At 52.1% G+C, this 12,500-nt stretch overlaps 1 long non-coding RNA gene across 1 annotated transcript in view; it reads right to left on the reverse strand.

Annotated features, from left to right (window-relative positions):
* The window catches only part of LOC138852860 (uncharacterized), a 455,553-nt gene that overhangs the window by 50,585 nt on the left and 392,468 nt on the right, over positions 1-12,500 (reverse strand). Inside the window, exon 2 of the long non-coding RNA XR_011392136.1 lies at positions 466-489. This is a non-coding gene — a long non-coding RNA (uncharacterized lncRNA). The remainder of the gene's footprint in view (positions 1-465; positions 490-12,500) is intronic.

Raw genomic sequence — 12,500 nt, forward strand, 5'->3', positions numbered from 1 at the left:
AGACAGAAACAAGCGACCACAATTGGAAGTTGAAGACTCGGATGAGTCAAAGTGATGTTAGAAAGTATTTCTTCAGTCTACAGTTGTCAAGAAGTGGAATAGTCTGGCTAGTGATGTAGTTTACCTGGAGTTTACCTGGAGAGAGTTTCGGGGGTCAACGCCCCCGCGGCCCGGTCTGTGACCAGGCCTCCTGGTGGATCAGTGGAGGCAGGAACCATACATAGTTTTAAGACGAGGTATGATAAAGCTCATAGGGCAGGGGAAGGGAGGACCTAGTAGCAATCAGTAAAGAGGCGGGGTCAGGAGCTAAGTCTCGACTCCTGCAACCACTAATAGGTGAGTACACACCTACCGTAATAAGTTTAATAAAGTCTCGGGACAAAGTCACCCAGGTTTCACTAGGTCTCACACACACATTTTTAACCTGCTACTTCTCGTAAATGTTTGTTCACCGTCTCTACTTACCATTCACAAGCCTCACACTCCAACCTTAAAGAAAAACAAACAAAAAGTAATTATTACTTTTTAAGAATGAAGTGAATATATATATACATACATACATACACACACACATATATATATATATATATGTATATATATATATATATATATATATATATATATATATATATATATATATATATATATATATATATATATATATATATATATATATATATATATATATATATATATATATTTAGCTGACAAAAAATCACACATCACACAGCTGACACCACATCACACAGCTGATACCACATCACACAGCTGACACAACATCACACAGCTGACACAACATCACACAGCTGACACAACATCACACAGCTGACACAACATCACACAGCTGACACAACATCACACAGCTGACACCCTGCCTGACCATCACTCACCACGCCCTCATGCAAGTGAAAGTTCACCGCGCAGTTCGCGCACTGCGCCACCCTTCACTCCCTCAGATGAGCTTCAAGATAGCTGCTGCTGCTGCTGCTGCTGCTGGTGCTGCTGCTGGTGCTGGTGCCGCGCTTGGTGCGCTGCTGGTGCCCAGCTGTGCTGGTGGCTGGTGCTGCTGCCTCCGCTGCCGCTGGCTGGCGCTGCTGGCTGCTGCTGCTGGTGCGCTGGTGCTGCTGCTGCCCTCCGCTGCTGCTGCCGCTGGCCGCCGCTGCTGTGCCGCTGGCGCTGGTGCCTGCTGGTGCTGCGCTGCTGCCGCTGCTGCTGGTGCCGCTGCCTGCCGCCTGCCTGCTGGTGCTGCTGTGCTGCTGCTGCGCCGCTGCCGACGCCGCTGCTGCTGCCGCCTGCTAGTGCTGCTGCTGCCGGTGCCGCCGCTGGTTGCTGCTGGCGCTGCTGCTGCTGCCGTGGTGCCGCCGCCGCCGCCGCCGCTGCGCGCCGTGCAGCCTGGTGCTGCCGCCGGTGCCGCTGCCGCTGCCGCTGCCTGCCGCTGCGCCGCTGGCGCTGGTTGCGTCCGCGCTGCTGCGCTGGTGCCGCTGCAGCCGCCGCCTGTGCTGGCGCTGTGCCGCTGCCGCTGCCTGCGCTGGTGCTGCCTGCTGCTGCCGCCGCTGCTGCTCCGCTGCGCTGGCGCCTGCGCTGCCGCTGGTGCCGCTGCTGGTGCCGGTGCCGCCGCTGCTGGTGCTGCTGCAGCTGGTGCTGGCTGCCTGCGGCCTGGTGCCGCTGGCGCTGCTGGTGCTGGTGCTGCTGGCTGCCTGCTGCTGCTGGTGGTGCTGCAGAAGCTGCCGCTGGTGCCTGGCCGCCGCTGCGCTGGTGCCGCTGCTGCTGCCGCCGCTGGTGCCGCTGGCTGCTGCGCCGGCCGCCAATGCCGCTGCGCTCCGCTGCGCGGTGCCGCCGGCGCTGCTGCTGCCTGCTGCTGGTGCCGCCTGGCGCCGCTGCGCTGGCCGCTGCGCTGGCTGGCCGCCGGTGGCTGCTGGCTGCTGGTGCCGCTGGTGCCGCTGGCTGCCTGCCGCGCTGCCGCCTGGCCGCGGCTGCCGGGCCGCCGCCGCTGGCGCCGTGGCCGCATGCTGGCGCTGCGCCGCTGGCCGCTGGTGCTGCGCTGCCGCTGCCGCTGGTGCTGGTGCCGCCTGCTGCCGCTCGCCGCCGCTGGCCGTGGTGCCGCTGCTGGTGCCGGTGCTGCGCTGCCGCCGCTGGTGCTGGTGCCGGTGCCTGCCGCTCCGGCCGCTGCCGCTGGCGCTGGTGCCGCTGCCGGTGCCGCTGCCGCTGGTGCTGGTGCTGCTGCCGCTGGCGCGCTGGTGCCTGCTGCTGCCAGCTGCCGCTGCTGGTGCTGGTGCGCCGCCGCTGCCGCTGCGCCTGGCTCCGGCGCTGCTGCCGCCGCGCCGCTGGTGCTGCCGGCTGCCGCTGCTGCGCCGCCGCCGCTGGCGCTGGCTCCGCTGCGCTGCTGCCGCTGGTGCCGCTGCCGCTGCCGCTGGTGCCGCCTGCTCCGCTGCCGCTGGTGCCTGTCGCTTGCCGTTGCGCTGCGCTGCTGCCGCCGCTGCCGGCGCGTGCTGCCGCGCCGCCTTGCCGCCGCCGCCGCTGCCGCTGGCCGCGCTGCCTGCCTGCCGCGCGCTGCGCCGCCTGTGGCTGGTGCCGCCGCTGGTGCCGCCTGCAGTGGCCGCTGGCGCTGGCTGCCGCTGCTGGTGCTGCCTGGCGCTGGTGCCGCTGGTGCCGCTGGCTGCTGCTGCCGCTGCTGCAGCTGCTGCCGCTGGCGCTGCTGGCGCCTGGTGCTGGTGTGCGGTGGTGTGCCGCCGCTGCTGCTGGCCTGCCTGCTGCTGCCTCCGCTGGCCTGCTGGTGCCGCGCCGCTGGCGCTGGTGCCTGCCGCTGCTGCCGCCGCTGCCGCTGGTGCCGCTGGCGCTGCGCCTGCTGCCGCTGCTGCCGCTGCCGCCAGGTGCGCCGCTGCCGCTGCTGCCTGCCGCGCCGCCGCTGCCGCTGCCGCTGCCGCCGCCGCCGCTGCCTGCCGCGCGCTGCGCCGCGCTGGTGCCGGTGCCGCCGCTGCTCCGCCGCCGCCGCCGCTGCCGCTGGTGCCGGTGCCGCTGGCGCCGCTGGCGCCGCTGCTGCTGCTGGCTGCTGCCGCTGCCGCTGGCGCTGCTGCTGCCTGCCACCCTGCCGCTGCTGCTGCCGCTGCTGCCGCTGCTGCTGCTGCTGCTGCCGCCGCCTGCTGCTGGCGCTGCTGCCAACCCCCTGCCGCTGCTGCTGCTGCTGCCGGCCCTGCCGCTGCCGCCGCTGCTGCTGGTGCTGTGCTGGTGCTGCTGCTGCTGGCGCTGCTGCTGCCTGCTGCTGCTGCGCCTTGCTGCGGCTGCTGCCGCCCTGCCGCCGCTGTTGCCGCCTGCCCCTCCCCCGCTGCCGCCCTGCCGCCGCGCCTCCGCTCCGCCGCCTGCCGCCCGCCGCTGCCGCTGCCTGCCCGCCGCCTGCGCCGCCCGCTGCTGCTGCTGCCTGCCGCCGCTGCCTGCTGCCGCTGCCGCCTGCCTGCCTGCCCTGCATTGCGCCCGTTGCCTGCTGCGTACTTCTGTCTGCTGTTGCTCCCTGCTACTGCTGCTGCTAATAGCTTAACCAGCACTAGTTAGCAAGCCTTAATGACTCAACCATCACACCCAGTAATTAGCTAATCAATTCCTGTCTTCCATTTTATCTTGCGCGACAGTTTACAATAATCTTGTGTCAAGAGGAGGCTTGAAAATACTGGATTATTATTATTATTATTATTATTATTATTATTATTATTATTATTATTATTATTATTATTATTATTATTATTATTATTATTATTATTATTATTATTATTAACGTCAGTCTGGAAGTGTGTCCTTCACCACCTGTTATCAACTTTGCGTTACTTCTCTCTGCTGAGACATACAGACAGACACAAACACACACACACACACACACACACACACACACACACACACACACACACACACACACACCGTATTTGTGTGTGTGTGTGTGTGTGTGTGCGTGTGTGTGTGTGTGTGTAAGTGTGACGGGAAATCATGTGTCACAAATGTACTGGAGTTCTATGACAGGGTGACAGCATTAAGACAAGAGAGAGAGAGAGAGAGGGAGGGGGGTAGACTTCATTTTCTTGGAATGTAAGAAGGCGTTTGACACAGTCCCACACAAAAAATTAGTGCAAAAGCTGGACGACCAAGCAGGGATAACAGGAAAGGCACTGCAATGGATCAGGGAATACCTGTCAGGAAGCAACAGCGAGTCATGATACGTGGCGAGGTGTCAGAGTGGACGCATGTGACGAGCGGAATAGACTCAGAGGTGTCCCTGTTTGCAGATGATGTGAAGTTGATGAGAAGAATTCAATCGCACGAGGACCAGGCAGAATTACAAAGGGATTGGACTGGCTGTAGGCCTGGTCCAGAAACTGGCTCCTGGAGTTCAACCCACCATAGGAAAAGTCATGAAGTTTGGGGAAGGGCATAGAAGACCACAGACGGAGTACAGTCTACGGGGCCAGAGACTACAAACCTAACTAGGCGCCCATATGCTGCAGCATAAGGGCGCCTAGCAAGCCTAAGAACAGCATTAAGACATCGTAATGAGGAATCATTCAGGACCCTGTACACCGTGTATGTTAGGCCCATATTGGAGTATGCAACACCAGTTTGGAACTCACACCTAGCCAAGCACGTAAGGAAACTAGAGAAAGTGCAAAGGTTTGCAACAAGACTAGTCCCAGAGCTAAGAGGCATGTCCTACGAGGAAAGGTTAAGCGAAATCGACCTGACGACACTGGAGGACAGGAGAGATGGGGGGGGGGGATAGGATAACGACTCCACCTTGAAGACTCAATCACTTCACCTTGAAGACACCATTACACCACTCAACCTTGAAGACTCCACCACTCAACCTTAAAGACTCCACTACTCTACCTTGAAGACTCTACCACTTCACCTTGAAGACTCCACCACTCTACCTTGAAGACTCCACTACTCTACCTTCAAGACTCCACCACTCCATCTTGAAGACTCCACCACTCAACCTTGAAGACTCCATCACTCCATCTTGAAGACTCCACCACTACACCTTGAAGACTCCACCACTCTACCTTCAAGACTCCACCACTCTACCTTCAAGACTCCACCACTCTACCTTCAAGACTCCACCACTCTACCTTCAAGACTCCACCACTCTACCTTCAAGACTCCACCACTCTACCTTCAAGACTCCACCACTCCATCTTGAAAACTCCACCACTCCATCTTGAAGACTCCATCACTCCACCTTGAAGACTCCATCACTCCATCTTGAAGACTCCACCACTACACCTTGAAGACTCCACCACTCTACCTTCAAGACTCCACCACTCTACCTTCAAGACTCCACCACTCTACCTTCAAGACTCCACCGCTCTACCTTCAAGACTCCACCACTCTACCTTCAAGACTCCACCACTCTACCTTCAAGACTCCACCACTCCATCTTGAAAACTCCACCACTCCATCTTGAAGACTCCATCACTCCACCTTGAAGACTCCATCACTCCATCTTGAAGACTCCATCACTCCATCTTGAAGACTCCATCACTCCACCTTGAAGACTCCACCACTCCATCTTGAAAACTCCATCACTCCACCTTGAAGACTCCATCACTCCACCTTGAAGACTCCACCACTCTACCTTGAAGACTCCACCACTCCATCTTGAAAACTCCATCACTCCACCTTGAAGACTCCATCACTCATCCTTGAAGACTCCATCACTCCACCTTGAAGACTCCATCACTCCACCTTGAAGACTCCACCACTCCACCTTGAAGACTCCATCACTCCACCTTGAAGACTCCACCACTCCATCTTGAAAACTCCATCACTCCACCTTGAAGACTCCATCACTCCACCTTGAAGACTCCACCACTCCACCTTGAAGACTCCACCATTTCATCTTGAAAACTCCACCACTCCATCTTGAAGACTCCATCACTCAACCTTGAAGACTCCATCACTCAACCTTGAAGACTCCATCACTCAACCTTGAAGACTCCATCACTCCATCTTGAAGACTCCATCACTCCATCTTGAAGACTCCATCACTCCATCTTGAAGACTCCATCACTCCATCTTGAAGACTCCATCACTCCACCTTGAAGACTCCATCACTCCACCTTGAAGACTCCATCACCTTGAAGACCACCATTTCTTTGAAAACCTCCATCACTCCATCTTGAAGACTCCATCACTCCATCTTGAAGACTCCATCACTCCACCTTGAAGACTCCATCACTCCACCTTGAAGACTCCACCACTCCACCTTGAAGACTCCACCATTTCATCTTGAAAACTCCACCACTCCATCTTGAAGACTCCATCACTCCATCTTGAAGACTCCATCACTCCATCTTGAAGACTCCATCACTCAACCTTGAAGACTCCACCACTCAACCTTGAAGACTCCATCACTCCATCTTGAAGACTCCACCATTTCATCTTGAAAACTCCATCACTCCATCTTGAAGACTCCATCACTCAACCTTGAAGACTCCATCACTCCATCTTGAAGACTCCATCACTCCATCTTGAAGACTCCATCACTCCATCTTGAAGACTCCATCACTCCATCTTGAAGACTCCATCACTCCATCTTGAAGACTCCATCACTCCATCTTGAAGACTCCATCACTCCACCTTGAAGACTCCATCACTCCATCTTGAAGACTCCATCACTCCACCTTGAAGACTCCATCACTCCACCTTGAAGACTCCATCACTCCACCTTGAAGACTCCATCACTCCATCTTGAAGACTCCACCACTTCATCTTGAAGACTCCATCACTCCACCTTGAAGACTCCATCACTCCATCTTGAAGACTCCATCACTCCACCTTGAAGACTCCACCATTTCATCTTGAAGACTCCATCACTCCATCTTGAAGACTCCACCACTCCATCTTGAAGACTCCATCACTCCATCTTGAAGACTCCATCACTCCACCTTGAAGACTCCATCACTCCACCTTGAAGACTCCATCACTCCATCTTGAAGACTCCACCACTCCATCTTGAAGACTCCATCACTCCATCTTGAAGACTCCATCACTCCACCTTGAAGACTCCACCATTCCACCTTGAAGACTCCATCACTCCATCTTCAAGACTCCATCACTCCACCTTGAAGACTCCATCACTCCACCTTGAAGACTCCATCACTCCATCTTGAAGACTCCACCACTCCACCTTGAAGACTCCATCACTCCACCTTGAAGACTCCATCACTCCATCTTCAAGACTCCATCACTCCACCTTGAAGACTCCATCACTCCACCTTGAAGACTCCATCACTCCACCTTGAAGACTCCATCACTCCACCTTGAAGACTCCATCACTCCACCTTGAAGACTCCATCACTCCACCTTGAAGACTCCATCACTCCACCTTGAAGACTCCATCACTCCACCTTGAAGACTCCATCACTCCACCTTGAAGACTCCATCACTCCACCTTGAAGACTCCATCACTCCACCTTGAAGACTCCATCACTCCACCTTGAAGACTCCATCACTCCACCTTGAAGACTCCATCACTCCACCTTGAAGACTCCATCACTCCACCTTGAAGACTCCATCACTCCACCTTGAAGACTCCATCACTCCACCTTGAAGACTCCATCACTCCACCTTGAAGACTCCATCACTCCACCTTGAAGACTCCATCACTCCACCTTGAAGACTCCATCACTCCATCTTCAAGACTCCATCACTCCACCTTGAAGACTCCATCACTCCATCTTGAAGACTCCATCACTCCATCTTCAAGACTCCATCACTCCACCTTGAAGACTCCATCACTCCACCTTGAAGACTCCATCACTCCACCTTGAAGACTCCACCACTCCATCTTGAAAACTCCACCACTCCATCTTGAAGACTCCATCACTCCACCTTGAAGACTCCATCGCTCCACCTTGAAGACTCCATCACTCCACCTTGAAGACTCCATCACTCCACCTTGAAGACTCCATCACTCCACCTTGAAGACTCCACCACTCCATCTTGAAAACTCCACCACTCCATCTTGAAGACTCCATCACTCCACATTGAAGACTCCATCGCTCCACCTTGAAGACTCCATCACTCCACCTTGAAGACTCCATCACTCCACCTTGAAGAGTCCATCACTCCATCTTGAAGACTCCATCACTCCATCTTCAAGACTCCATCACTCCATCTTGAAGACTCCATCACTCCACCTTGAAGACTCCACCACTCCACCTTGAAGACTCCACCACTCCATCTTGAAGACTCCATCACTCCATCTTGAAGACTCCATCACTCCACCTTGAAGACTCCACCACTCCACAGTAACTCCCCCACTCACAGTAACTCCCCCACTCCCAGTAACTCCCTCACTCTTAGTAACTCCCCCACTCCCACAGTAACTCCTCCACTCCCAGTAACTCCCCCTCTCCCAGTAACTCCCCCACTCCCACAGTAACTCCCCCACTCCCTGTAACTCCCTCACTCCCACAGTAACTCCCCACTCCCAGTAACTCCCCCACTCTCACAGTAACTCCCCCACTCCCAGTATCTCCCCCACTCCCACAGTAACTCCCACAGTAACTTCCACAGTAACTCCCACAGTAACTCCCACAGTAACTTCCACAGTAACTCCCACAGTAACTCCCACACTCCCCATTGACTGTTAACTTAGTCTTTCAGTAGTGATGTTTTGTGAGAGGTTTTAACAGGCAATTGTTTTCCTCTGAGGAAATTTTAGTTCGAGACAGACGTCTGTGAGGGAGAAAATTCGGCGTCGTTGAGGGGAATCCTGGCGTCGTTGAGGGGAATCCTGGCGTCGTTGAGGGGAATCCTGGCGTCGTTGAGGGGAAATTCTGGAGCGGCAGTATTGTGGAATTTTTGGAATCGTTGTGAAGGAATTTTGCTGAGGGTTTGGTATTGCTGGTAGGAGGGGAGGGGGAGGGGGAGGGGGAGGGGGAGGAGGGAGGGGAAGATTATAAGGGTAGTGGGGGGAGAGGGGGAAGGAACAAGGGGAGACAGAGAGAAGAAAATTGAGAGGTGTTGGGGACAGAGAGAGAGAGAGAGAGAGAGAGAGAGAGAGAGAGAGAGAGAGAGAGAGAGAGAGAGAGAGAGAGAGAGATGATAGGGGTAATCACTCACTTCACTTACTGACTCTCTCTTTCTAATTCACTCACACATTCATTCAGTCTACTGCCCCAATATCCTTGTTGCCATGATGTGATTGAGGGTATGCGTGCGTGTGTACATGTATGCGTGAACGTGTACATGTATTCTCCGCCCCGGGTGACACATCTCCCCGGCAACACTGCCGTTGATGGCACCTGGGATTGAATTCCCCTGGGTTCCATTTTCGTCCGTTTTCCAACACTGATGAACCGTACTCAAAACACAGATGTGTGTGTTTGTGTGTGTGTGTGTGTGTGTGTGTGTGTGTGTGTGTGTGTGTGTGTGAGAGAGAGAGAGAGAGAGAGAGAGAGAGAGAGAGAGAGAGAGAGAGAGAGAGAGAGAGAGAGAGAGAGAGAGAGAGAGAGAGAGAGAGAGAGAGAGAGAGAGAGAGAGAGAGAGAGAATTAATTATTACTGGAATAAAATACTATCATGCTGGTAGCCATGATTCTCTTATTTATAATATCCTCAGTGGAGGACCATCAGCAAAAGAACATGATTTCTCCGTCATACTCAACATCAAGGTAATTAAAATCACATTATTAGCATCAAGGTCATTAACTACAACACAGTAGACTAGCATTACAAAGAGGAATCAACAACCCATCAAAGACTCAAATTGACACAGCTAATTGCATAGTCACGCGTAGTCATTTATAGCCATTTACTGTTTCTAACTTCCATCCCTAGTGACTTAAATTCTCTCCTTGAAATGCAGTCTAGACAGGAAACTTAGTTACAAAAAGTATTTACAGGTACATATGTTATGAAGAGAGGTAACAGCTGCAACAACTGATAAACACAGCTCGATAATGAGACATATGTGTAACAGTTAGGTATCTTTATTTCCAAACATTTCGCCTACACAGTAGGCTTCTTCAGTCGAGTACAGAAGCGTTAGCAGAAGAGATATGAAGACGATGTAATCAGTTCATCACCCTTGAAGACGTAGGTTTGAGGTGGTCAGTCCCTGAGTCTCGCAAAGTCTTGCAAAGTCGGTGTGCACTACGTCTGAATTTTGCATGTCTGCAAGTGTATTCAGGACTGTCGTTGTGGTCCAGCAATTGCGAGAGACAGGAACGACCTGTTCTGATCCCATCCTTACCTGGGTTGTGCAACTGTTGTGATTCCATGCGACTGACAGTCTTGCTTCTTAAAACCTTTTCAAAAATTCTGATAATATGGAAAGTCAGCGCTATCGGTCTATAGACTTTTGCAGTTGAATTGCTACAACCTTTGTGGAGTGGTTATTCAAAGGCTGGGAGATAACACCGTTGTCTAGGCTCCATTTCCATAAAATATTTAAGGTACGTGATAATGGCTTCCTGTAATTTTGGATGAATGTGCTGTTTCACGAGTCAGGGCGTGTGAGAGTGCATGGGCATGTGGTAAAAGGCTTCTTCGAAGTTAAGTTGGGGTTTGGGCTATATCAGAGATTATGGAGATGGATACAGTGGTTTACATCTCGTTCTTGAAGAATTCATTTGGGTCGAACTTAAGACCATTGCTACATTCTTTCATTTAAGGCGTCTTAAATTGAAGCCACCAAGCAACTGGATATTTAGGACTGAGTTTGAAAGGTCTTCAAAACAGTGCTCAAATTTCATTAGTTAGTCTTGGAACCGATTAGAAGTTGCGTTTGGTGGTTTATATACAATAAGGAGAGTCTGATTCTCAGTTTTCCCCACCTGAACTTCGACTATATTATTCATAGTGTCAAGTAACTCTGTAAGTAAATAATGTTTTGTTACACAGACCAACCCTCCCGTTGTTGTATGTTTTGTTACACAGACCAACCCTCCCGTTGTTGTGTTTTGTTACACAGACCAACCCTCCCGTTGTTGTGTTTTGTTACACAGACCAACCCTCCCGTTGTTGTATGTCTTGTTACACAGACCAACCCTCCCGTTGTTGTATGTTTTGTTACACAGACCAACCCTCCCGTTGTTGTGTTTTGTTACACAGACCAACCCTCCCGTTGTTGTATGTTTTGTTACACAGACCAACCCTCCCGTTGTTGTATGTCTTGTTACACAGACCAACCCTCCCGTTGTTGTATGTTTTGTTACACAGACCAACCCTCCCGTTGTTGTATGTTTTGTTACACAGACCAACCCTCCCGTTGATGTATGTTTAGAGACACAGACCAACCCACCCCGTTGTTGTATGTTTTGTTACACAGACCAACCCTCCCGTTGTTGTATGTCTTGTTACACAGACCAACCCTCCCGTTGTTGTATGTTTTGTTACACAGACCAACCCTCCCGTTGTTGTATGTTTTGTTACACAGACCAACCCTCCCGTTGTTGTATGTTTTGTTACACAGACCAACCCTCCCGTTGTTGTATGTCTTGTTACACAGACCAACCCTCCCGTTGTTGTATGTTTTGTTACACAGACCAACCCTCCCGTTGTTGTATGTTTTCCTGTTGCGCCTTACAAGATTATTCCCAGGGATATATATATTTCACCGTCAAAGGTGTTAACAATTTGACTCCCTGAGAAGTCTACTGCTATATGGAACTTTGTTGTTCTTGTATCTTGGTTTCAGAGCTTGTATGACTAAGACACATGTGCAACACTAGCAATATTCGGTGACGAAACGTTACGCCTGCACTGCAGGCTTCATCAGTCAGATACAGAGTTGAATCAGAATCCTGGAAGACATCAGCGTTGATGAAAGACGAAGCAGACGTAGTGTGGAGTTTGACTGATTTAATCACTCCATCAGCCTAGTACAGGACAAGTGTATGTTTACAAGAAAGAATGATGGTATAATAATTGTCCTTATGCTGGACAGAATTTATATGATGGTCTTAATAATAGTTTTGGCTGCGGTGAGCCGGTCATTGCCTCTGTTTCCTGTCCAACACGATTCTAACGTGACCATCAATTCTCGCTATTACTCGCCGCTTCCTGCCTAGACTTCACTACGTAAGCAGTGCATGTGTGCAGTCAGACTTACGGTGCCTAAACATGACTATGTAGATAATGCTAGATGGTGCCAAGCCAAGAATGTGTGTGCAGAGTCAGAGGGACAGTGCCTATACATGACTACGTGGAGAGTCAAAGGGACGGTGCCAAAACAGGGAAATGGTGTGAAAATTTGAGATATATCCAGTGAGTCAAAATGAGTGAAAGGATACGAATGCCAAAGTGGGGGAGATGTGGTGAGTCAAAGTGGAAGGTAGTGGCAAGTCAAAGGAGAAGGGAGTACAAAGTCAAAGGAGAAGGGAGCGCAAAGTCAAAGGAGAAGGGAGTGCAAAGTCAAAGGAGAAGGGAGTGCCAAGTCAAAGGAGAAGGGAGTGCAAAGTCAAAGGAGAAGGGAGTGCAAAGTCAAAGGAGAAGGGAGTGCAAAGTCAAAGG

This window comes from Cherax quadricarinatus, chromosome 1, assembly GCF_038502225.1.
Source record: "Cherax quadricarinatus isolate ZL_2023a chromosome 1, ASM3850222v1, whole genome shotgun sequence".
NCBI classification, from domain to species: Eukaryota; Metazoa; Arthropoda; class Malacostraca; order Decapoda; family Parastacidae; genus Cherax; species Cherax quadricarinatus.